A 26,204-nucleotide genomic window follows, 5' to 3' on the forward strand; every position below is an offset into this window, starting at 1 on the left:
AAACAGTGCACACCATGTAACTTCCTGTAGAAATCCTGTGGCCTTCATTATAATCCTGTGGCCTTCATTTATAATGAACTCAAAAAAATATTTAGGTATACTTTCCCCAAAAGACCGGAAGCATATCTATTAGGTTTAATAGGAATGGAAATCAAAATGGGAGACCAAAATCTGTTCATGTATGCTATGGCCGCCGCAAGAACCCTCCTGGCCCAAAGATGGAAAACACAAGACATACTAACCATCCAGGAGTGGCAGGTGAAGTTGACAGAATACACAGAACTTGCCAAATTGTCAGGGAGGATCCGGGACCAGGAAGACCAAAGATACCAAAATAATTGGAGTAAATTTATTGAATATTTAAAGGAGAATTGTAAAGAGGTCAAGACACTAGCAGGACTGACATAATACCCTCAGTGTATAATAGTACTATTGTAAGAATGATGTGCGCAATAGAAAGGGGTTAAATATACCAATTGCAGGGAGGGAGGGAAGTTGCGACTCGGCAGAGTCAAAGGGAATGTATGGCATTAATATGGTTTGTTGGAAAAGAATATGTAGGGAAAACAATAAAAATTTACTTGAAGGGGGGGGGGGAAGAAATCCTGTGGCCTTTTATACCACAAATGCTCTGGCTAATTTTTGTTCCACTTTTGACAGACAGCAATATTGTGGTGGCACTGGGGCCAAGGGCGGAGAAAGGGGTGTGTGGTGGGGGCGGGACGCCCTGGGTGTCACCACTGAGGGGGGTGTCAAAATGCTGGGTGGCACTCGCCACGTGTCTCTTCTGGGAGTGACACAGTGGCTTTGGCACGCACAGGCTCCGCGCTGTCCCAAACAGTCCACCCACTGCTTCCCCCTCAGCTGTAGGGCGGTTGAGTGGGAGGAGGCAGGCAGACTCCTCAGAGGCCGTGCCTTGGTTGGCCCCGCCCCATGGGCAGCTGGCCCCGCCCCTGGACGCAGGGCATGTGTGCCGCCCCAGGTGCCCAATCAGCTTGCTCCGCCACTGACTGGGGCTTTCCATCAGCATCTGCTTGGCCACCGTGATTCTGGGCTAGACGGGCCTTTGGCCTCATCTAGCAGGGTTCTTTTTTACAGAAGGAAAGAGCATGATTCAGCAACACAGAGAACCAGGTGGAGGCAATTACCTTGCAATACATGGGTGGTGCCCTCTGATTCGTTCCTTGGAAGCCTCGCAATCTCATCACCATTGCTAGAGAAGCAGTCCGTTCTTCAGTTGTACAGGTGTGTTTTGAAATCCATCATCATATAAATTCCCCCAATTTCCTAAGCTGCGGAAGCTCTGCTCCTTTAACTTCTAAATTGCTTTATCTAACTCCAGGAAACATTAAGGCTCATAAAAGAATACCCAAGGGGGTGTATCGGAAGGACGTGTATGTGATACATTTTAGGCTTTGGTGGTTTTTTTTTTTTCCTTTTTGAATAATAATCAGCCTTTAATATATAGCAATAATTTCCCAGAGTGTTTACCCACAGCTAAGGGTATTTAATTTCCCTCTGATTTTATGAGCCATTGGCTTTGATATTAAGCCGCTGAGCTCCCATCAGACGACTGTCAATCATCGGCTTGAAAGAAGAAGCCAAGGTATTGTTGAAAGGTGATTAAAAAAAAAACAAGGTCTGTGCACTTTTAAAAATGTATTCTTTCACTAAACATTGTTCTATGTGTTGCTCTGCTCAAGGGAAGCCACTGCGTAAATCAGTCTGTGTTTTCACTGAACTGGAAAGGGAAACTGACATTACGTGAAGAGCAATGGTTGCTCCTCAGCCAAATTTCCATAGCAGAAAAACTATGGATAAATGTTTTTACAATGGAGGTATTGGGTATTGGGTGGCGGGGGGGGGGGAACAAAACACACACACACAGAGCTGTCATCTAATGCTTAAATGTGTCATGAAGCATTTTAAGAAGTTTAAATAACCCAGGATCTTTAGAGTATCACAGGTTTTGTATATTTGTGCCTGGACATACGCCATAAAAGTGATTGAAACTATATTTGCACAGAGTGTTCATCAGGTCATGGATGCATGATTCCAGTTCCTGGTTCATGCAAGTTTTGTGGCCAAAATACACACATATCGAGAGTTCCTATACTCACTCAGACCAAACTTTTCGAATTAATTTTATTAACAACCTATGAATACAGCCTAATAATTCATGTATCTGAGCAGTGAACAATATAATTTAAAGGCCATACTTATTTATTAAAACAAAACAAAACACAAAGAAGCAAATTACCTTTTTTTAAAAAAATAGTTGAGATAGAAACCACCAGCATATGAAACAGAACTGAAAACTATTTGAGGAACTGAAGAATTCAGAACAACTGGAAAATATATTAAAAAACAAAGTGTTCACCTAGTGCCAAAAATTCAACAACTGGGTGCTGACAGGTAAGCCTGTCTCAAGAGCATATTCTGAATTCAAGGCACCTCCACCAAAGAGACTCTCTCTCCAACAGTGACCTGTCACTATTTTTCGGTGGGGGAAGACAGGGAAGAGACTCTGAAGATGATCTCGATAGGAGTAGCATACCCCATAAGTGTCCTGGAAAAACCAGGGCATTCTGTTTGTTCTTGTGAGAGACAGCTGCCATTTAGGATGCCATGATCTTGTGCAATTTTGTGCCACGATTTCAGAGCTGCAATCTCTCATGGCACGCCAAAATGGCCTTTGGGTGCCATGCCCGAAAAAGCGCTTTTTTTTCCCCAGTGGAACAGCTCTGACCATCAAAATGTATTTCCTGATGTTTAGTCAGAATCTCCTTTCTTGTAACTTGAATCCATTCGTTCAAGTCCTACCACCAGAGCAGGAAGAAACCTTATATGGAAGAGGCCATTGGTCCATCTAGATCTTTATTATTAAACAGAGTGCCAGTAGCTCTCCAGGCTTTGAGACAATGACTCCTTTCCCAGCGGTACTTGGAGAAAGCAAGGAATGAAGCTGGGACACTATGCAAATCATGAGCTCTACCACTGAGCTACTGCCCTTCCCATTGCCACTTCCACAGTGTCTAATAAGCTGTGGTGTAGTGGTTAAGAGTGGTGGACTCGTAATCTGGGGAACCGGGTTCGCGTCTCCGCTCCTCCACATGCAGCTGCTGGGTGACCTTGGGCCAGTCACACTTCTCTGAAGTCTCTCAGCCCCACTCACCTCACAGAGTGTTTGTTGTGGGGGAGGAAGGGAAAGGGAATGTTAGCCACTTTGAGACTCCTCAGGGTAGTGATACAGCGGGATATGAAATCCAAACTCTTCTTCTTAATTTGATTTATATTACAAAATCCACACATTCTAGTTTCAAAGTTTGTTTTTTTAAAAAAACGAAACATTGAACTTTTTACTTTAGAATTGCTTTGCGGTGCTAAGCTTAGCCTCCTCTATATTATTCATTCTGTAGTATAAGTTGTGGAACATCTGGCCGGGTGCTGATGGCTCTGTTCAGTCGCCACAGAAAACCTGACCTCAAACTTTGACTATTTTCTAATGCAATCCTTGCATGTTTCCTTCCATTCTGCAATCTGTTCTGGCACGGCACGTGGGGCCTAATAAATAACAGGAGCTGTGCTGCATATCAAGCCAGCTAATATTTATTTCTTGATATTTGTTGAAATAGCGATCACTCCAAGGAAACACTGACTTATTGCGGCAATCTGAAGTGTAAGATAAACTGTAGCAATTTTGACAGTGTAGTTATGAACATCTACGACTGGGTATAATTCTTTCTGCTGTGATATTTGGAGTGGGGGGATGTTTCTTTCAAAGCGGGACTTTGCATCCTCTCACTTGGCCACCCCATAACTGACCACTCTGGTAAAGGAGGACCATGCTTCTAAGCAAATACGCGTACATGCATATCATGGCCTAGCATATCAACTAATGCACAACTCAGCAGCCAGGTTGCTCACATATTACACCGATCCTGGTTTGACAACACTGGCTACCAATTAGTTTCCGGGCCTAACTCAAAGTGCTGGTTTGACCAAGGGTGAATGAAGGCATTGTGACACCCGGGGCAGGGCATCGCTATGTAGGGTGCATGTGTGGCGTCGCTACGTACGACGCATGTACCGTACATAGCAATGCTGCACATGTGCTGTACATAGCAGTTAGAGGTACCACTGTAATTGCACCCACTTCCTTAATGTTGGGCAGTGACACTGAAGGAGTGTCTCCACCCCCCATCGTTCTGCCCGGACACTGAGGTCCAGCGCCAAGGGCCTTCTGGCGGTTCCCTCACTGCAAGAAGCAACGTTACAGGCAACCAGGCAGAGGGCCTTCTCAGTAGTGGCACCCGCCCTGTGGAACTCCCTCCCATCAGATGTCAAAGAGAAAAACAACTACCAGACTTTTAGAAGACATCTGAAGGCAGCCCTGTTTAGGGAAACTTTTAATGTTTGAGAGACTATTGTATTTTAATATTTTAATAAACTGCCCAGAGTGGCTGGGGAAACCCAGAGCCAGATGGGCGGGGTATAAATAATAAATTATTGTTATTATTATTATTATTATTATTATTATTATTATTATTATTATTTCAAAGTGGAGTGGGAAACTCAGATGAAAATGACTTTTCAGGCACTGCTGATAGCTGGTTGATAAGGATCTGGCCCTCCTGTTGGATCCAAATTTGAACCCCCTGGGGAATTTTCACCACCAATCTTTGCATGTTCCTTTTGTTTTAACCACAGAGCGCATCTGCCCCTTGCACCAAAATGCCACACAGCCTTTAGCAAACACGCCAGGATGCAATGGGAAAGCATATTTGATGCAGCGATATAAATGGAGGGAAGCATGCGATGGAGATAGGGGCTGTTATCATTGTGACTAAAAGCAAGGTGAGTTGTTCCCTGAAACTTCACAAGTGAACCATCTGTACCTGTTTTCCGCTTTGATGCCTGCCTTAAATGGCAGCATTTAACGGAGTGGCTGTCAGTGCCTGCTTTAGCTGCTGAGGCAGCGCACCCTGGGAAGGCAGGAGTGGCGCTGGGACATTGAATCCCACACGCTACAATTAATACAGACACCGCAGATGCTCATGAAAGCATTTTGGTCTCGAGCCGTCCAATTTTAATCCTATTCTGAGCGAGAGTTTTTCTTTCAAAAACCTTGTTTGTCTGACAAAGGGGAGCATGTATTAAAAATTGCAATATGCCTAATTTTTCTCTCTCTCACGCACAAGCTTGCGAACTTTCAGTGCACAGCAGACTTCTGGAAGCCTACACTCAATATTCAACTCGTAGAAAAAGAAAAAGGAAAGGGATGTGTTGGGGAATGTTCGTCTTCCAAAGGAATATAGCCCCCTTAATGTTTTATTCCACCTCAATACCTGCTCACTTGCACACCCTCTAGTCCACCTTTGCTGTGTAGCTCAGTTGGTAGAGCATGAGACTCTTAATCTAAGGGTCGTGGGTTTGAGCCCCATGTTGGGCAAAAGATTCCTGTATTGCAGGGGCTTGGACTCGATGACCCCCATGGTGCCTTCTAACCCTACGATTCCATGACTCTCTTGCAGTGCCGAAAAAGGTTGAGGAAGTAACCATTTTGGAAAATAATTGTAACTCGCCAGAGTGGTGCATGCTCTGGTTATCTCCCGCTTGGACTCCCACAATGCGCTCTATGTGGGGCTACCTTTGAAGGTGACCCAGAAACTACAACTAATCCAGAATGCGGCAGCTACACTGGTGACTGGGGGCAGCCGCTGAGACCACATAACACCAGTCTTGAAAGACCAACATTGGCTCCCAGAACGTTTCCAAGGACAATTCAAAGTGTTGGTGCTGACCTTTAAAGCCCTAAACGGCCTTGGCCCAGTATACCTGAAGGAGCGTCTCCACCCCCATCATCCAGCCCGGCGCTGAGGTCCAGCGCCGAGGGCCTTCTAGAGGTTCCCTCATTGCGAGAAGCAAAGTTGCAGGGAACCAGGCAGAGGGCCTTCTCAGTAGTGGCACCCGCCCTGTGGAACACCCTCCCGTCAGATGTCAAACAGATAAACAACCACCTGACATTTAGAAGACATCTGAAGGCAGCCCTGTTCAGGGAAGTTTTTAATGTATGACATTTTAATGTATTTTTAATCTTTGTTGGAAGCCGCCCAGAGTGGCTGGGGAAACCCAGCCAGATGGGCGGGGTACAAATAATAAATTGTTGTTGTTGTTGTCATCAAGCTTCAGGGAATTCCGATCGTCCCCCCTCATGGCAGGCTGCGAAGAAGTAGACAAGAAAGCTGTTACCGAGTCTTTATTAAATATTCACTGAGAGAGGCTTAGGAATGCATCCTCTTAGAGTAAGGGCGCTGCTGCAAGTAATCTCCAACCCTTCCTCTCCTCAATTGTCAGCAGCAGCACCCGGCCTTATGATGGCCGCAAAGGGCCATTTGTCTCTGAGCCCTTTGCTTTCCCACTTTCAATGCTTGCCGGGTTCTGGGAGAAGGGGGGTCTGGGATGCTGTCTAGTGATAACGTTTCAGCCAGCTGCTCCGGGTCTGTCTCCCCCTCTTCTTCTCCCATTACCTCCCAACTCTTCTCTTCATCTGCCTCTGAGCTGTGATCTCCCTCAAACCACGATTGTAAATCTATACTGCTTCTCTCTTCTCTGGAATGTCCCAAGACTGGGAAGAATATGGAGCCACTGCAGGCATGTAGGGAGCTTGAAGCATGAATCTTGGCAGAAGGTGGCTTTCTGTGTTCTATAGCAACTATTAACATACACACAGAGAGAGAGAGAGAGATCCCAGCCTTTTCTGTGAGTCACTCTCACTTCCTTGCAACTTGATGATGGTCCTAGTGTGTAGCAGTACAGAGTGAGGGCTTAAATGGGCTCTTTGTGAGGCAGTAACTGTTGACATTTCCATTCCATTCTTAAGGAACAGGCATGAGATTGTTGCATGTCACATGTCTGTTTACATTCCAGCACAGTATGCTGGGAACTTCCGTTTCTGTATAGCTTTTGCTTTTGCTGTTCCCTCTGAGACGACATGAGAGAGAGAGACGACATATTTCTTTGTTCTGATTTATGTTTAATAAATTTGTAGCTGTAGCATGAATCCACACGCCTCACGCCTACTTCTGTGTGCGCAGTACTCTGCTAATTGCGTTCCCGGGCTTTTGAAGTTTGGGTCGCTGATTTACGTCGGAGCACGGGCCGATGAATGGAGACATCTGAGCTGGGCTTTGCCAGCTGGCCTCCCAACCCTCTGCATGTCAACAGTAACAGCAGGGCTGACATCAGAAGGTGCCATCACTGGGCATCATCTGCCAATGCCCACATCCAAACAGGGGCCCACATCTCTCTTTTTCTTTTCTTTTAGATAAAACTTTGGATTAATGACAACAGCAGACTGGCAAAGTTAACATAAACTTTCTTTAAGCCTTGGGGAGAATCAGCAGCATGATATCTAAATAAAGAAAATCTGGAATATCAAAATAAGCTTCTCCAAAAAGAAAAGGGGAGAGAAGATGGACTAGATTCTTCTGCCAAGGAATTAAATGAAGAGAGGCCAGTTATTTTGAAACTTACCTCTGATAATGTTGCCTCTAAATACTCTGCAATGTTGAGTTGGTTTGTCTGCAAGTACAGCCTCCCATACCCTATCATGCCACTTCTGCATAGTTAGCAAACAATCACTGATCCATAAGAATGAAATCTCCATCCAGCATTATTTGCTGTTGGAATCCATCTGTCTCAGGAGCCAATGGAGGAATGTGCCTTTGGGGGCGAAGTCCAGGGACTCAACCACATTAGTCAAAAAACAATGTTTTGAATGTTATAAAGATGGCACCAGAGAGCAAAAAAAATTCTATGCATTTTTCACATAGCGGTTTTTTTTCCTGTTGTTAATTTCTGACTTATTTAAAGCTCTTCCCCCTGTGTGTAGATCCACCCAAACTGTTGGAAGGTTGCAATGCCTATTGTGTCAGGAAGATTTTGGCCATTACATGGCAGAACCATAGGAGCAAACTCCTAGGAGTTGTGAGGGCTTTGGCCCCCGCAATAAAATATTTTGGGGGCTGAGCCCCCACAAAGTTGATGGGCATTCCCATTCAAATGGTGTGTACACACTGCATCATGTGACTGAGTATGTGGGGCAGGGTTTCACTGGACCCCCACAATATTTAATTCAGGTTTAACCACAATATTCAGAATTCTAGAAATCGTGGGGCCTACTTCTGAATCCCAGAGCCCTTTTGTTCCTTCTCCTCTCCTCTGCTCTCCTTTACTCTTGCTCCCTGTTCACTAGCCTTCCCCAAGCAGGAGGAAGAGAAGGAAAAGGAGATGCCTTCACTTGCTTTGATCTCTTCTTGGAAGTAGTAAACAGTGGAAACTGCATAGTCTTACTCTGGGAATTTAAATCTAGGGGTAGTGGCCAATTAAGGCACCTTTCCCAAGGATAACCCAACATTGAGAACCAAGACTAGGCAACGGCAGTGACTTTATTTAGCTACAGTCACAACAATACAAACACAACATGTAGGCTAATAGTTAGTAGAAAATATATAATAGAACAATGATATCATTCAGATTATAGGAGTAAGCCAATCAAAGTTCTTATATACAATTACATATGCTTCAGGTTACATACTCCGCTAACCCAGAAATAGTGCTTCAGGTTAAGAACTTTGCTTCAGGTTGAGAACAGAAACCGTGCTCGGGTGGCGTGGCAGCAGCAGGAGGCCCCATTAGGTAAGTGGTGCTTCAGGTTAAGAACAGTTTCAGGTTAAGTACGGACCTCCGGAACGAATTAAGTACTTAACCCGAGGTACCACCGTATAACAGAGTGGTAGTGAGTACCATCAAGCCGTGTGTTCAAAACAGATGTCTAAGGACAGTCTCACAATAGTCTTTCAAAAGTATCAACAGAAGACATCTCAAAAGTTTCAAAAGTAAAGTTTCTCAATGGTTTTTCAAAAGTTTCAACGGAAGATGCCTCAAAAGGACAGTTTCTCCGGAATGATGCTACTGTTTCGTAATAGTCTTCATCAGCCGATATTTTTCAACAGAATATGTAAGTAAGATTCATGCTAAGGATCAGTGCTCACTTGATATGAAGACTATTACATGTTGTGTTTGTATTCTTGTGGTTAGTTCTTATTGCAACACAGGGGTTTGTTTTTGGTTTATTTAGCTACACGCATGTTTGGGGAGCCAGAAACATGAAGAACTAGTTTCAAAGAGAAGTTCTTGTCTTCAACAAGTACTGATTTCAAAAAGCATATCCACACATGTGAAATGGGTGCAAGTTCCTCAAATAGAACGTGTCCCTTCCACACAGATGTTTATCTGAACCACAATGTTTATCTGTTTAGAGATCAAGCACAGCTTCGCAAGCCCCGGTGGGATGTTATCTCTATCTTCAGGAAGCACACACAATCACGATGGGCCAGAACTTCTCGTCGCTTTGCATGTGACATTTCAGCTGCTGCTCTCCCTACCTTCTCCAGCTCTATAATACATTTTCCTTTTTATAAAAACCATATCCCTAGTTAAGAGAACTCAAATCCTACAGTGCTGGAAGGCTATGGGGTTTTGTGCTAGAAATGAATGTGCTATACATTTGCATGCTCAAAATAGAAACCTGGGCAGAAACCTCAGCCCGCGTTTGTGAAGTGCTGTAATCCCATCAAAACGATGAGAAGGGGGGGTTGCATCCTATTCCAGGGATGCTTTTGTCTCCCAAATCCCCTTCGTTTCTCCCATCCTATTTAGAGTTTGTCATAGAACAAAGCAAAATTTCAAAAGTGGGGAGGCCGGCCAAGGAGTTTTGAAGGAAGCAAGAAGAAACATTTGAGTACAGCCAGAATGTTTTCTGAGGATGACGGGAAGGTGTTTATGCATGTCCCACAAAAAAAATTCATGCAGGTTGTGGTAGCCGAACAAACAATACATGGAGGATCTGGGTTTCCTCATGATCAATTCTGTGTCCAGGGTAGCTGTTTATCAGCTCCATCTAGTATGCAGGCTGAGATCCTATCTGCCCATGGACTGTCTCGCCAGAGTGGTGCATGCTCTGGTTATCTCCAGCTTGGACTACTGCAATGCACTCTACGTGGGGCAACCTTTGAAGGTGACCCGGAAACTGCAACTAATACAGAATGCGGCAGCCAGACTGGTGACTGGGAGCGGCCACCAAGACCATATAACACAGGTCAAGAAAGACCTACATTGGCTCCCAGTATGTTTCCGAGAGCAATTCAAAGTGTTGGTGTTGACCTTTAAAGCCCTAAACAGCTTCGGCCCAATATAACTGGAGGAGCATCTCCACCCCCATCGTTCTGCCCGGACACTGAGGTCCAGCGCCGAGGGCCTTCTGGAGGTTCCCTCACTGCAAGAAGCAACATTACAGGGAACCAGGCAGAGGGCCTTCTCAGTAGTGGCACCCACCCTGTGGAACGCACTCCCACCAGATGTCAAACAACTACCAGACTTTTAGAAGACATCTGAAGGCAGCCCTGTTTAGGAAGCTTTTAATGTTTAACAGGTTATTGTATTTTAATATTCTGTTGGAAGCTGCCCAGAGTGGCTGGGGAAACCCAGCCAGATGGGCGGGGTATAAATAAATAAATTATTATTATTATTATTATTATTATTATTATTATTATTATTAAATTTTCACTTTAAAACAACTATGAGGAGGAGTCCATATATGGTCGGTGCAGTGGTACAGGGTGAGAAAAATTGAATCCTTTCTCCCGTACTGCTGTCCTGGTCTAATTAACCAACCTCTTCTCTCTCTCTACATCTTCCTTGTTTCCACACTACCCCTTCTGCCGGACTCCGGCTCTTCTAACTGGCCAGACAGCAGTGGCAGAAGCAGCAGTTCCCCAAGTTGGTTGGGGAGGAGGAAGGTGACCAATAGCATCGCCAGCCAGCCTAGAGAACTGGATCCCAGAGGCAGGAGTCCCAAAGATGGCAGGGTGAGGAGCCAGCAGAACTTAGGGGCTGCTGCAGCTTGTTCTGGCTGTCTCTCTATAGCTTGCCTAGGCTGTGCATCCACCACTTCTCATGTTGTAGTTCACAGTGCCACCTATCTGTGGGAAAGCAAACTGCAGCCCGACAACATTCTTACAATTTTATTTCTATAGGAAGCTATAACCCAGTAAGGCTAATAGCAGTTTTGAGGGTGGTTTAGATCCACATTTGAATTACAGAGAGAAGGGTGATCATCCTAAGAATCTTTTATCTCCATGGGAGGGGGAAAAGCAGCTGGGGCTAATTGTCAATAGGGGGAAAGAAAGGAGGAAGGATTAATAAGCTCTTCTCCCCTCCTACCACTCTATGGGTCTTTCACTTCTGATTGCAGCCTCTGTGGGTGCATTTTATAAATAGCTAACACAAAAACTCCAGGGGGGTAAAGCCATATGGGACTCCGCATCACATGTGGTTTGGCCCTTAGTAATATTAGTCAAAGAGTTTTGGATTTGCATAGAGAAGTGATTATTCATAAAGCTTCCTGTGCATATGTGATAAGGAATAATATTTGTTTCTGGTGAAGGCACCATTTGTGCATCATTTTCAGGTTTTATGTGTGGAAAACTTCAGTTGCCTAATGGAATGCTGATACAATATCTTCTCAAGGCCGGGTCTTATTTCACCAAGAGTCTAACCCATTAGTAGGCAAACTAAGGCCCAGGGGCTGGATCATGCCCAATTGCCTTCTAAATCCGGCCCACGGACGGTCTGGGAATCAGTGTGTTTTTACATGAGTAGAATGTGTGCTTTTATTTAAAGCGCATCTCTGGGTTATTTGTGGGGCATAGGAATTTGTTCATATATTTTTTCAAAATATAGTCCGCCCCCCCCCCCACAAGGTCTGAGGGACAGTGGTACCTCGGGTTACAGATGCTTCAGGTTACATACGCTTCAGGTTACAGACTCCGCTAACCCAGAAATATTACCTCGGGTTAAGAACTTTACCTCAGGATGAGAAGAGAAATCGCGCAGCAGCAGCGGGAGGCCCCATTAGCTAAAGTGGCACCTCAGGTTAAGAACAGTTTCAGGTTAAGAACGGACCTCAGGAAGGAATTAAGTTCTTAACCAGAGGTACCACTGTATAGAAATAGAAAGTACAATGAAATCACTACAGGACTCCGAGTTATTTCACAAACATACATACATTTGGGTTCTACACTGGATGTACCTGACTTCTGAACTGAATCAAATAAATTCAGGGGGATCCTGTCTTGGGCCCAGTTAGGTCAAAAGAGCAATTTGACTTAGGTGAGAAAGAAAAACAACAACAGAAGTTAATATTGCCTTATTTTAAAAATATGCATGACTTTCCATTGTATTTTTTCTATCTCCAATATTTCTCCGAAACAGGCAATTACATTTACGCAACTTTGCAGACGTTGAACGTCATGTTCCCTTTTTAAATATTTGCAAATTTTCAGTGGGGGTGGGGGGTGGGGAACAAATCTTAAAAGAAATAACAAGATCCAGCTGGTTAAGAATCAAATGTGGCAGGATGCTGAAGTATTCAGAATAGCTCCTCTGCTGCTTGATGACTGTGAGTAAAAAGGGAAAGGTGGAGAGACACCCCTGTACTTCAGACGAAAGCCACGGATGATGGTCTCGTATTTATGCATGTCACACCACACGCCAGCATCAGCAGCGATAAAGAGCAGCTATAGGGAACTCCAGCATCACCCTTGTTCAGCTTAGGAAATTTCACCAGCCAGAGCATTTTCAAAAGAATAACCCACCACACATTAAATTAAGCTGATTTGACTTCTCAAAAGGGGATGCCAGGGCTTTTGTACTGGGCTTACGCAGTTGTGTGTTTTTTTACAGGGCCTCATTCTTACTATTATCACCACCTCGGCAAAGTCGCCACTGTGATTTTGCTGTCACTACTTCAGTGTTTCTGAGATGAGCTCTCGAGAATGGGGGTGGGGGGAGGACTTGTCAATGAGAGGAGAAAATTGTTCTGAAATCTATTTGCCTTGAGATGTTTCCCCTTTCTTTCACTTCTTCTCTTCAGTTATGTTTATCTTTAGCGCCTTCTGCATTTTCCGCTTTCTTTTCATAACATTCTTTGTGCCACAGTTCTTAGGTGGATTCGGTCTCCTTCCCAGTCTCTGGAAGGATCTGCGAGAATTCGACTCTATCTCCCCGTCAGCAGGAAAAAATAAATAGAATTGTAAAATTTTTAGTAGGGCTCTCAAATCCTAGCTCTAAGGCAAGATATCCTATTCACAAAACATTCCTCCTTTGTATTCCCCTCTTTAAAAAGAGAGGGGAGAGACTCTCTGAGGAAGCTGTAATGAGGGAACTGGGTGAGATGGAGATTGAGAAATATGATTGTATTATACAGAATAGTGCATTCAGCTTCTCTGTAAGAAACTGTAGGATTTCTGTAAAACTGTAAAACTCTGTAAGATCTGTCTTATCACAGATGCCAACATGCATCTGATCACAATATTGCGGCTTTGCATTTTCCATTGAATTTCTCTGTGACCAACCTTCCTGAAGGCTTTTCTGGAGATTGACCAAATTAGGCTAAGAGACCATTTTCCTTCCTTCTGTGTCAAATTAAATGTGGGTTGCCCATTGTTAACTGGAAGAGCTTAGGAAGTTGATACGGTAGACCTCATATAGATATGACAATGATGTCAGGATCGTCCTACTTGCGTGTAGGACCCTGGCAGAGACACATGCCTGACTGGGATGTTCTCTCCTTCCTGGTCAGTCGTTCGAGAGCTTCAAAAGCTTTCTCTAGCCTGAACATCATAGCGACTGATACCAAAAGGCATTAGCATGCTTAGGAACCTGCAGAGTATTGGCAGTTTGTGTAACAGAAATCAGTAGCTCAGCATTTTGGCTAATCTACTTTTATTTACATATAATACACTCGGAGCATTCTGCCTCAGCTCCTTCCTCTTTTTTATCAGACAGCAAAGAAAAAGAGCCAAGGACAATAGTCCCACAGCACGGAACACAGTAATACCAAAACATCCTGTCTCCACATTGTTGAATGAGAACATACACTGTCATGTGATAGACAACAATCCCATGACTGCAAGCATGGAGCAAGAATCCTAACAAATGATGTGTAGGGTGTATGTTCAGATCCTCAATAGGCTATTTCTCACAATCACTTAGAGGGAATAATATGAACTTCAGTTTCCAGTCTGGTGGTCTGATTAAATATTGGGATGGTAGGGCAGTGCAGGAACCCCTACAAAACCCTATATGCATTGTCCTTTGTGATGGGATATAGGAAAGCAGGAATATGGAAGCCTGTCCATCTCAGCATTGTGTATTCCGATTGTGTTAAATTTGTCCATGGGAACCCCCCCCCCCGGGAATCCCTCAATACACTGCATAGGTGCCAACTCCCTGGGGCCCTGGATTCCCAAGCATCCACAAAATTCCTCATGCAGGGGCCGTGCACCCACATTTTGTGTGTGCCAGGGCTACGCACACTGCATGGCACCCAAGGCAAGGGGCACCCATGGTTGCGGGGCCAAGCTGGCACTCCTGATACACTGTACAAGCTAGTAATGAAAAGTTGTGCATGGAGTCAACCGCACTGTTCTAAATGTGTGCCTAATCAAACCCTTACATGCAAGAAACACACTTTTGCACAGCTGCACACAAAACATTGTTGCATGAAAGAGAGCACACAGATTACAGTGGTACCTTGGTACTCAAACGGCTTGACTTCTGAATGCCGCAAACCCAGAAGTAAGTGTTCCTGTTTGTGAATGTTTTCAGAAGCCAAACGTCTGAGTACAGGAAGCTCCTGCAGCCAATCGGAAGCCGCACCTTGGTTTTCAAAAGGTTTCGGGAGTTGAACAGACTCCCGGAATGGATTAAGTTCGAGAACTAAGGTACCACTCTATATGCTCAGTAACCAATGTGAATTAATTATAAAGGAAACACCCAGGTTAGCATTTACAACTGATATGTTCCGATGCATACTTAATATAAGAGATTAAGAAGCTGTCAGACAGTGCCACCCCCTAGACTGGGACCACGTTCATGCCATCCATTTAAAAGATTTTGATAACACTGTAAACAGTCATGGTTTCCCCCCAAAGAATTGTGGGAGCTGTAGTTTGTGGAAGATACTGAGAGTTGTTAGGAGGGCTCTATTCTCTCCCCAAAGCTACAGCTTGCAGAGGTCTCTGTGAAGAGCGATTGATTTGTTAAACCACTCTGCAAATTTTAGCTCTGAGAGAGGAATAGGGATCACCTAACAACTCTCAGCATCCTTAACAAACTAGAATTCTCCCAGAATTCTTTTGGGGGAAGCCATGACTGCTTAAAGTGATAACATAATGCTTTTAAATGGATGGTGTGAATGCGGTCTTAAACAAGTTTAAAACTGGGTTAAATTATATTATATTTTGTTTCTCCTTGTGTTCACGATAGACTGCTGAAAAATTCAATTCAGTGCAAACTAAATGAGTCACTGTGGTTCTGTCATTCATTCCATTTCTTTTGAAATGTTTATGAACATGCCATTCTTCTTCGCCGCGCACTCCCAGTGCATGCTTTCCCACTGTGACATCACAGTCACAACATGCTCAACGTTTCATAATCTGCCTGCCACACACCTGTGCTTGGCAAAAGGGATAGAAGACAGCAGTGCAGGTTTGGGGTTGCAAGAATTTTCTCCCCCAAGAGGAAACACCATGCGTATTGGGAACTATAACAGTTAGGACCAGTGGTGTTGCCTGGGGAGGGCCAGAGGGGCGATTGCTCCAGCCATGTTTTAATTTGGGGGGTGGGTGCATTTTACTCCTCACTGCCCTGCCAGCCCTGCACTGCTGTACCCCTGGATCCTGGAATGTCCCTATTCCCCCCCACAAGTGGCATCATTGCTGGCAAGCTCAGGGAGAAGATTAGCCAGTGCTTTTCCTGAGTGATGACAATGGGGATGGTTGCCTTTCCGTGGCCACCTCTGCTCCCTTCAGCAGCTTGTAGCAGCTGCTGGAGAGCAGGAGAGGAGGAGGAGGAGGAGAGACTGCCACTGCCATCCCAGCTCCATATGACACAGCTGCTCTGTGGGGCAGGTAGAGGGCAGGGCCGCCCTGTGCAGGAAGAAAGAGGGAGCAGAACAGAGCGCAAGGAGTCTTGATTTTTGTAATTAAAAAAATATGCTTTGTGCATTCATGTCTAATCTTGCCCCTTTCTAAAGTTTATTTATTGGTGTGTGTGTGTTTTTTTTCTTTTTGTAAATCTACCAAAGAATAAAATTAAATCAGGATTAAGGGGTTTTCTTAGGACGATGGAGGGCGTGTGTGTCGTGTCCTGGTGGTGTGGTGCTCTTGGCACTCCCCCTTCTTCAGACAGGAAATGCTCTGTGGTGGGGGTACACATTGTCAGGAGTGTGTGCAGGATCCAGGCCCTGTGACTGGTAGGGCCTCGCAGGACTGGGGCCTTCCTGAGTTTGGCCTGGAAGGGCAAGGCGCGGCTTGACAGAAGACTCGTAGCACCTGGTGGGTAGGGCAGGAGGGGAATATAAGACCAGCATTTCCTTCTGGCTCTTTGCCACAGCAACACACTACCCACCTAGCTGTGCTACGGCTTCCTAACTCCTGGTATCCTGACCCTCGGACTCTTGGCTTCCTGACCCCTGGACTGCTGACCCTGCACTGCTGATTCCTCTACCCCAGTCCTGACGTACCAAGCCCAGGACTCTGACTGCCTGTAACCTGGACTGTGACACACATACAAAAATGAAGGGCTGAGAAGGGTCAGTTGGAGGGGGAGTGAGAAATGTCCCTATTTTCATCTAAGGAACGTTGGAGCGTATTTGACCAATGGGAGCAGTATGACAGAAGGAGGGGAGGTCTACCATAGGAGACAGAGCCAATGATAGGCTTTTTTAGGGGTGCTGGGAGTTCTTAAAAGGTAAAGGTAAAGGGGACCCCTGACCATTAGGTCCAGTCATGACTGACTCTCAGGTTGTGGCGCTCATTTCGCTTTATTGGCCGAGGGAGCCGGCGTACAGCTTCCAGGTCATGTGGCCAGCATGACTAAGCCACTTCTGGCAAACCAGAACAGCGCATGGAATCGGAGCGGTACCTATTTATCTACTTGCACTTTGACGTGCTTTCGAACTGCTAGGTTGGCAGGAGCAGGGACCGAGCAATGGGAGCTCACCCCATCGCAGGGATTTGAACCGCCAACCTTCTGACCTGCAAGTCCTAGGCTCTGTGGTTTAACCCACAGCGCCACCTGCATCCCTCTACTGGGAGTTCTTAGGAGGCCCCTATTCCTGTCCCCAAGCTAGAATTCCCAGTTTCCTGTGAAGAGGGATTGATTGTTAAACCAATCTGGAAATTGTAGCTCGGGGAGGGGAATAGGATTGTTTTGATTTGATTTGTTGTATCTCTACGCCACTTTCCATTGAAACAAATCCCAAAGCGGCTTCTGTACAATAAATGACAGTAACGTAACAGAACATTGCGAGTACAGCACAAATCATATAATTAACAAATCGTCAGCACAATCTATAAAACACTATTACCAAACAAGCAAAAGATACACATCACAATTACAGCACAATTCATGCTGTACGGTTAACAAATCAATACGGCATTTCTAACCTATAAAACAATATTAACAAAATAGAAACTAAAAAGTAAGCTGAATGCTATTAAGTTCGTACACACACTCTCCCCTCCCTGCAATGACTCACAACCTTTTCACTTTATTCAGTTCATTATAATACACATCTGCCAGACAGAAGGACCCTGATCTAACAGAAATTCCTACAACGGAGTTATCTGTAATTTTTTAGCTATAAAGTTAAACCTGTGAACTGTCTCCAAACAACTCTCAGCACCCTTCACAAACTACAGCTCCCAGAACTCTTTGGGGGAAGGCATGCCTGTATCATAGAGCTGTCAAAGTTCAGTGGTACCTCCGGTTGTGAACGGGATCCGTTCCTGAGGCCCATCTGCAACATGAGCAAAACGCAACCCGCATCTGCGCATCTGCATGTGCGCGGGTCACGATTCGCCGCTTCTGCGCATGCACGTGACGTCATTTGTGCATCTGCGCATGCGCGAGTGGCAAAACCCAGAAGTAACCCTTTCCGGTACTTCCGGGTTGCCGTGGGACGCAACCTGAAAACGTGCAACCTGAAGCAAACATAACAAGAGGTATGACTGTAGAGTATGTTGTGAATGTGGCCAAAGGCCTGAGGTGTCTGCCACACTCTACTGAATGGTAGGGATGGAAATAGTCCATAGGATTGGAACTTTAGCTATTGTGGTGAAACCATGGGGACAGCATTGCTCTCCAGTGAATGAGGTTTTGTTTTGGCGCAGGAGCTCATTCTGTCTGCAATCTCAGACAGAATCCGTGGGAAATGGCCCATAAATACCACTACAGGAGGCACATTTGAACATTATTGTTCCAGACCCGCTCATTTGAAATCCCTTCCATCTCTGTGCGGTTTTCAGGCATGTCAGGGGAGAGGAGGGAGGAAAGTACGAAGGGGCGCTAGACGCAAATGAAGATCAATGTTTGAGAATAACTGGACCTGAACTGAAAAGGTCACGAGACATTTTATCAACTTCCTAGCCCAATCCTAACAACCCCAAAGCATGGCCACTCTATCGTCATTGCCTCCAAATGAGAAATAAAACACCTGAACTCAGCAGTGCAGAGGATGCTGAATGAGAATCGCCCCGTTTTTCATTTCGGTTCATCTCCATTAACTTGCCACTCGTTAATAAGAGCAGAAGAACAATCAATCTAAATAGAGGCCCAGCAATCAGCTCCTCTAATGTACGAGCAAAGGCGATTAAATCATCCTTTTCACAGCTCAGAGAGGAATGCTACTCACGGAGGAGAGAGCAAAGGGAACTTTATTAGAAGCGTGTCAGGGTGTAATTTTTATTTTACAGTTTCTCCATCTGATGAAGCCCAGCCACTGTTGGATCCAATTTTGCCTTTGAAGCTTGGCAAATTGGCTCGGAGAAATATCTTGTCATCATAGTTGTCATAATCAAAACTGCAAGATGCATATTTCAGAGACTTTGCAGCTTCTGCAGAGTTTTTGTGGGAATTAGAGGCACAATCTTGGGGTGGGGTTTTTTTTTTGTTTTGTTTTTAATAAAAGGGAATCACTCACATTACAGGGCAAGGAGCTCATTTCTCAGAGTAAAGCCATGATATTGTCAGAGTGAAAGTGCTCTAGCCAGGATTACCGATGCTTGAAGAATTCAGTTTATGGGAATCCCAAAGCAAAAGGACCTGATCCGCACCTCTGGGACTAATGTGTAAATCAGAATGTAATTGCCCATCAGATTTCGTACCTTGGTTTTCGAACAGCTTAGTTCTCAAATGTTTTGGCTTCTGAACGACGCAAACCCAGAAGTGACTGTTCTGGTTTGCAAACTATTTTTGGAAGCCGAATGTCTGACGGGGCTTCCGCAGCTTCCGATTGGCTGCAGGACCTTCCTGCAGCCAATCAGAAGCCGCGTTTTGGTTTCCGAACATTTTGGAAGCTGAACAGACTTCTGGAAAGGGTTCCGTTCGACTTCCAAGGTATGACTGTATTCTTAAGAATTATTGCCATGGTACCATATGCTTAGGGATGCAGGAATAGGGGCCTCCTAAGAACTCCCAGTAGAGGGATGCGGGTGGCGCTGTGGGTTAAACCACAGAGCCTAGGGCTTGCAGATCAGAAGGTCGGTGGTTCGAATCCCCGCGATGGGGTGAGCTTCCGTTGTTCAGTCCCTGCTCCTGCCAACCTGGCAGTTCAAAAGCACGTCAAAACAGGACTTGAACAATGAGCCATGACTCACTTCGTTCAGTTGTCTCACACACATTACCAACATGGCAAGGCTTTTGGGATGTGGGTTTCTCCCCTATCTGTTTCTCTGCTAATTGTAGTGGTTTGTGACGTCATCACCCCCAGTTTCCAAAATGCTGGCTCCTTGCTTGTGAGTATCTCAGGCTGTACACACCCTAACTCATTTGTAGCAGGACGTTTTTCTCGATCTGGAATTGAAGCTGGGATAGCTCAGTTAGAAGAGCATGAGACTCTTAATCTCAGGGTTATGGGTTTGAGCCCCACGTTGGGCAAAAGATCTTTGCATTGCAGGGGAATAGACTCACTGACCCTTGTGGTCCCTTCCATCTTTGCAATTCTACGATTCTATGCTTGCCCTCAACATGCCGTTTTCAATCTAAATCGATTGCGAATCCTGCCATCGACAAGGGTGAGTGTGAGTGCTTGATATGCATTTGAAAAACCATCCCTTTGTTTAACTTATCCATGCCTTCCTTACATTCTTACCTGTCTGATTATTTAAGGACCGCATGAAGGACTGCATGAAGGAGTATTGAAGAACCACACTGAAGGAGCATCTCCACCCCTATTGTTCTGCCCAGACACTGAGGTCCAGTGCCGAGGGCCTTCTGGCGGCTCCCTCGCTGTGAGAAGCCAAGTTACAGGGAACCAGGCAGAGGGCCTTCTCGGTAGTGGCGCCCACCCTGTGGAACGCCCTCCCACCAGTTGTCAAAGAGAAAAATAACTACCAAACTTTTAGAAGACATCCCAGAGTGGCTGGGGGGACCCAGCCAGATGGGTGGGGTATGAATAATAAATTATTATTATTATTATTATTATTATTATTATTATTATTATGACATCAGAGGGGCTGCTGAAAAGGAAATGAAGTAGCTGATCACCCTTGATCAGCAGTAGAAATTCGGCAGGAGCAAAAGCGAGTTAGACAGGCGAGCGGACAAAGACAAAGGATGTGGGTGATCTGGGAGATCCCTTGGCACCCTGTTCTAGAAGGCCCACAGCTGCTGTATAAAAAGGTTGTTTTCTGCATTTAGGAGGCATTTGAGCAGGAGGAGGGGGTCGAGCACAACAGCAATACAGCAGTCTGAACAAACACAAACATATATATTCATGCAGAGGTTTTTCAAATTATAACTACCCCACCCTTCCTCCAACATTTCCTTTTCATCAAGATTCCAATTTGCCTCAGACCCTGTAAGCACAGCTTAGCACTTGGTATTCAGTACCACACACTCAGCCTTAAACAAGGGAAAACTTCTCTTTAAAGAAAGGCAAAAAAAAAAAAAAAAAAAAATTCCCTTGCTTGTGCTTTAAATTCCCTGCAGGCAAACAGCAGAGTTCTGGGATCATTTCCAACCTGTTTTAATAGGCTAATCTGCTTACTGTATCACACACCAAGAAATTAGGCTTGTTTGTTCTGATGGCTACATGGAAAGATGGAAGGCTGTACCCAGCAACCAGATCTTTTGGGGGAAGGAGTGTAAATCAGGGCCAGAAGTAGGAGAAGGTTTTGGTCTTTCAAATTTAAGCAGCGCCCAATGCGAGCCCAAAAATCAACACACACGCCTCACCTTCTGTTCTGCTCAATTCACCATAAAGATAAAGGACACCTGGACATTGAAGTCCAGTCAAATTCAACTATGGGGTGCAGCGCTCATCTCGCTTTTCAGGCCGAGGAAGCCGGCGTTTGTCCAAAGATAGCTTTCCGGGTCATGTTGCCAGCCTGACTAGACCACTTCTGGCACAACTGGACACTGTGACAAATGCCAGAGCGCACGGAAATGCTGTTTACCTTCCCGCAGCAGTGGTACCTATTTATCTACTCATGATGGTATGCTTTCAACCTCTAGGTTGGCAAGTCATGATATCATAATTGCGACACCTGGCAGCGCTTCCCTCGGCTCGGCATCCAGGGCAGGGAAACTGTTTGTGCTGCCCCAAATCCTCTTTCCCCCTATGTGTAGGGATGTTTATCTTTAGCAGATGAACTGCTCAGTTATGCAAACCCCCACCTCCCAAAAAAGGTGAGGTAGCCCAGAAACAGGTCTACTGCTTTATCAGTTAGTTCTGACAACTAGGCCCTAGGTCATGGGTAGGCAAACTAAGGCCCGGGGGCCGGATCTGGCCCAATCACCTTCTAAATCCATCTGGGAATCAGTGTGTTTTTACATGAGTAGAATGTGTGCTTATATTCAAAATGCATCCCTGGGTTATTTGTGGGGCATAGGAATTCGTTCACCCCCCCCCAAAAAAAAATATAGTCAGGCCCCCCACAAGGTCTGAGGGGCAATGGACCCTGCTGAAAAAGTTTGCTGACCCCTGCCCTAGGCAATGTCTTTCAAAAGCAAATATCCACACATGCTAGAGAGGTAGCAAGTAAATGTGAGGCTGCTTCACCTGTATCTGTCAGAGAGCATCAAGAGATGTGCCCAAATGCTTCTCTTGTTCAAAAGCTAGTAAGGCCCATTTTTGAAGATGATCCCTGTCAGCAAACTCTTCGATAAGCCTAGAAGATGAGCTCAGGAGAGCAAACTAGGTCTCTCAGCGTTTAGCCGCATTGAAGCTTCTCCCTTAGTGCTATCCCTGAGAGAATAAGAATGCATCACAACAATTGCTCATCCAACAGAGGGATGGAATGAGGGACAAGGGACCTCTCTCACTCAACTGCTGCAGATCTGTAAAGGATAGGATTTCAGATGAACCACCAAAATGAACTTTTCTTGCCTCCTATTCTTTCCCAGGTGTTTAGAACGAGCTGAGGGGCTATGCTGCATGTTTGTCTTAATCCATTTCTGAGTTAAAAGTAGTGCTTTCAAGGAGGAAGGGAAGAAATTTTATTTTGGACTTGTGGAACAGCAACATGTGGAGGGCCATAGGTACCCTGTTGTTGTTGTTGTTTAGTTATTTTATTTACACAAAAAAAATGACAGGAAAATCAAGGGCTCTGCTTCCAAGGATTCATAGTCCAGGGCCATGCCATTGCGCCACATCTTCAAAATGCTTCCATGTCCATAATTCCATCCTTTTTTGGCTTTACTTCCAGTGTTCTGTATACACTGGACATTTTGGTTTCTTTGCTTTCTTGGATGGAGGAAGATGTTTCTTCACAAGGCCTCAGTCCCAAAGCTAGCAGAAGAAGGATGCTTGTTAGACCAAGTGGTCCATTCACCCCTGCTGTACTTTTGAATTTCACAATCCCACTGAGTGGGGGCTGCTCAGTGGGAAGAGAGAACCAGTGTGGTGTAGTGGTTAAGAGCGGTGGACTCGTAATCTGGTGAACCGGGTTCGCTTCCCCGCTCCTCCACATGCAACTGCTGGGTGACCTTGGGCTAGTCACACTTCTCTGAGGTCTCTCAGCCCCACTCACCGCACAGAGTGTTTGTTTTGGGGGACTAAGGGAAAGGAGATTGAGACTCCTTAAAGGTAAAGGGACCCCTGACCATTAGGTCCAGTCATGGCCGACTCTGGGGTTGCGGCGCTCATCTCGCTTTAGTGGCCAAGGAAGCTGGCGTACAGCTTTCGGGTCATGTGGCCAGCATGACTAAGCCGCTTCTGGCAAACCAGAGCAGCGCACAGAAGTGCCATTTACCTTCCTGCCGGAGCGGTACCTATTTATCTACTTGCACTTTGATGTGATTTTGAACTGCTAGGTTGGCAGGAGCAGGGACCGAGCAACGGGGGCTCACCCCGTCGCAGGGATTCGAACCACCGACCTTCTGATCGGCAAGTCCTAGGCCCTGTGGTTTAACCCACAGCACCACCTGCATCCCTTGAGACTCCTTAGGGTAGTGATAAAGCGGGATATCAAATCCAAACGCTGCTGCTGCTGCTGCTGTATTAATACAGCCAGACAGTTGCGAAGAGCAGCTCTGCTTTGATTGACAATTCACTTACTTAGTAAGACACATCAAAAGTGTGGAGTGCTGGAGACAGAGCCAAGGAACTGCTAGATGATGCCTACTCTAAAAATGGAGAATCAATTGTATATTTTCTTTAGCTCAGATGCCTTCACCGCAACCTGCAATCTGATGAGCACTTTGGAAAGGATAACCGACTGAGTCTGCAATCCAATATATACTCACCTGGGAGTAAATCACATTGAACTCATAGGTGTTTCTGGGTAGGGATGGGAGAAAAAAATGTTTTGCATTTGAATGCAAACCTAGCTAATTTGCACTTCCTGAATTAAAACACTGTGCGCCTTTGAAATTCGCACTTCTCCGAATTTTGCAATGCAACTCTCCAACCAGAGCTTGTTAAATAATATCTTTGCTAGTGGAAACCACTTAGAAGCATATTTTGGCATTAAATGGTATATAAATTAACAAGTAGCCAGGAGAACATGCAAAAAAAATATGTGTATATATTAGTAAAAAAAAAAAAAAAAGGACACAAATTCTCCGTGAGACTAGTGTACAAATGTGTTTTCACCATAGATCATGCAGCCCCCATCCCCTTTTTAAGACTGTTTATCAAAATGAGCTTGTGTAAACCATGAGGGGCTGGTCCACAATTGCAAATGAGGCACAGTCACAACAGACCCTCTAGGTGTCCCTATCTTCCAGCGACGTCCCTGATTTAGAGAAGCCATCCAGATTTCTGATTTGGTCCCAGAATGTCCCACTTTTCCTTAGGATGTCCCTATTTCCACCAGAGAAATGTTGGAGGCTATGGAGTTATCTGACCCCTGAGCTGTCTGAAGGCAATCCTATATAGCAGGGGGTGTCCAACAGATCGATCGTGATCTACTGGTAGATGTGTGGCTGTTTTATTTTATTTTTTAAAAATAATATTTATTAATTTAAATTACACACATATACAAAGAATTTACAATCTCATCCTACAAAAAGAAAATTAAAGAAAAAACAAGTAAGAAGAAAGAAAAGAAGAAAATACAGAAAAAAGAAAGAAGACAAAGCAGATTTACATGCATAAAAAACTTAATCTTCCTAAATAATACTTAAATAAACACTTAAATAAAAAAGACTTCTGACAAAATGAGTCTTCCAATCATTCTCATTGTACTGTTTATACTGTCGTCGGGTTTTTTTGCAGTTTTATATTCTTTAATATTGTTCCTGTCTACTCCACAAACAGTATTTGTTGTGTTTACAAGTATCACTCAAGTTCTGCAGATGTGTGGCTGTTTTCATCCATAGTGATGTTCTTGTGAGTGACTTAACCCCAACTTCCCTTGTCTTCCTTTAACCCCCCCCCCAAAAAAACAGGGCTTTTCTCTTCCCCCCAAAAAACTCAACAACTTTGAGCTGAACCCCTAAAAAAAGGGGGTAGATCACAATGTTTTACTATGTTTTTATATATGTTGGAAGCTGCCCAGAGTGGCTGAGGCAACCCAGTAAGATGTGTGGGATATAAACAGTAAAATTATCATTATGGAATGGGACGTCCCTATTTTCATTGGAGAAATGTTGGAGGGTATGCCTTCCTACTTGACACGCCTCAGGATCGATGCCTCCGTTCAGCTGCTGCTCTCAGCCCTACCTACCTACCTTCTTTACTTAAGAGGAATCCAGGAGGTTGTACTTCCTGTCACCTTCCCGTTCCACCTTAGTCTTAGTGCTGCCTTTGTAGAACTCAGCAGGGAGGAGGATGGGTGCAAAACTGGGAACGAGTCGGCCCTCTCTGTCATGGGCTCTAGCGCCACCTACTGTTGGCCTCCCCACCTTCCACCCTACCATTACCAGCGGCCACCAGCTGCTATTGGCCTAAACTCTGAACACATATATCAAGTTGAAGCAAGCATTCTTATTCCAAAGCAAGAAGGGAAGAGTTACAGATTTTATTTTCCTCCAGAAATGAAAGTTATTTGAATTTCTCCAGTATATGTTTATTAGAGCTGTGATCTGATAGCGTGCTGGTGGGCGGAGGTGATTTCTTTTTTCTTTAAATTATTTATAAAGTATAAAACAGTGAGGGTTCATACCAATAAAACAATTTAAGCTGAAATGGGAATATATCTTTTAAAACACACACACACACACACAGCACCCAAATTCTCTTCTTTTCACAAGGAAAATAAAATTCAGATATACACCCCAGCAAAACACAGGATAGGGGTAAGAAAATTGTTTCACCTATGAAGGTACATTCTTTCACCTTTGGTGCGTGCCCAAGGATTAAGGCTTTCTGGGAGATGATCTATAATGAAATGAAAAAGGTATTTAAATATACCTTCCTGAAGAAACCAGAGGCCTTTCTCCTGGGCATGGTCGGCCAATTGGTGCTAAAGAAGGACAGAACTTTCTTTATGTATGCAACAACAGCAGTAAGAATACTCATCGCGAAGTACTGGAAGACACAAGATCTACCCACCTGGGAAGAATGGCAGATGAAGGTGATGGAGTACATGGAACTGGCAGAAATGACTGGCAGAATCCGAGACCAGGGA

This window comes from Podarcis erhardii, assembly GCF_964252035.2.
Source record: "Podarcis erhardii genome assembly, chromosome: 8".
In the NCBI taxonomy this organism is placed as follows: Eukaryota; Metazoa; Chordata; class Lepidosauria; order Squamata; family Lacertidae; genus Podarcis; species Podarcis erhardii.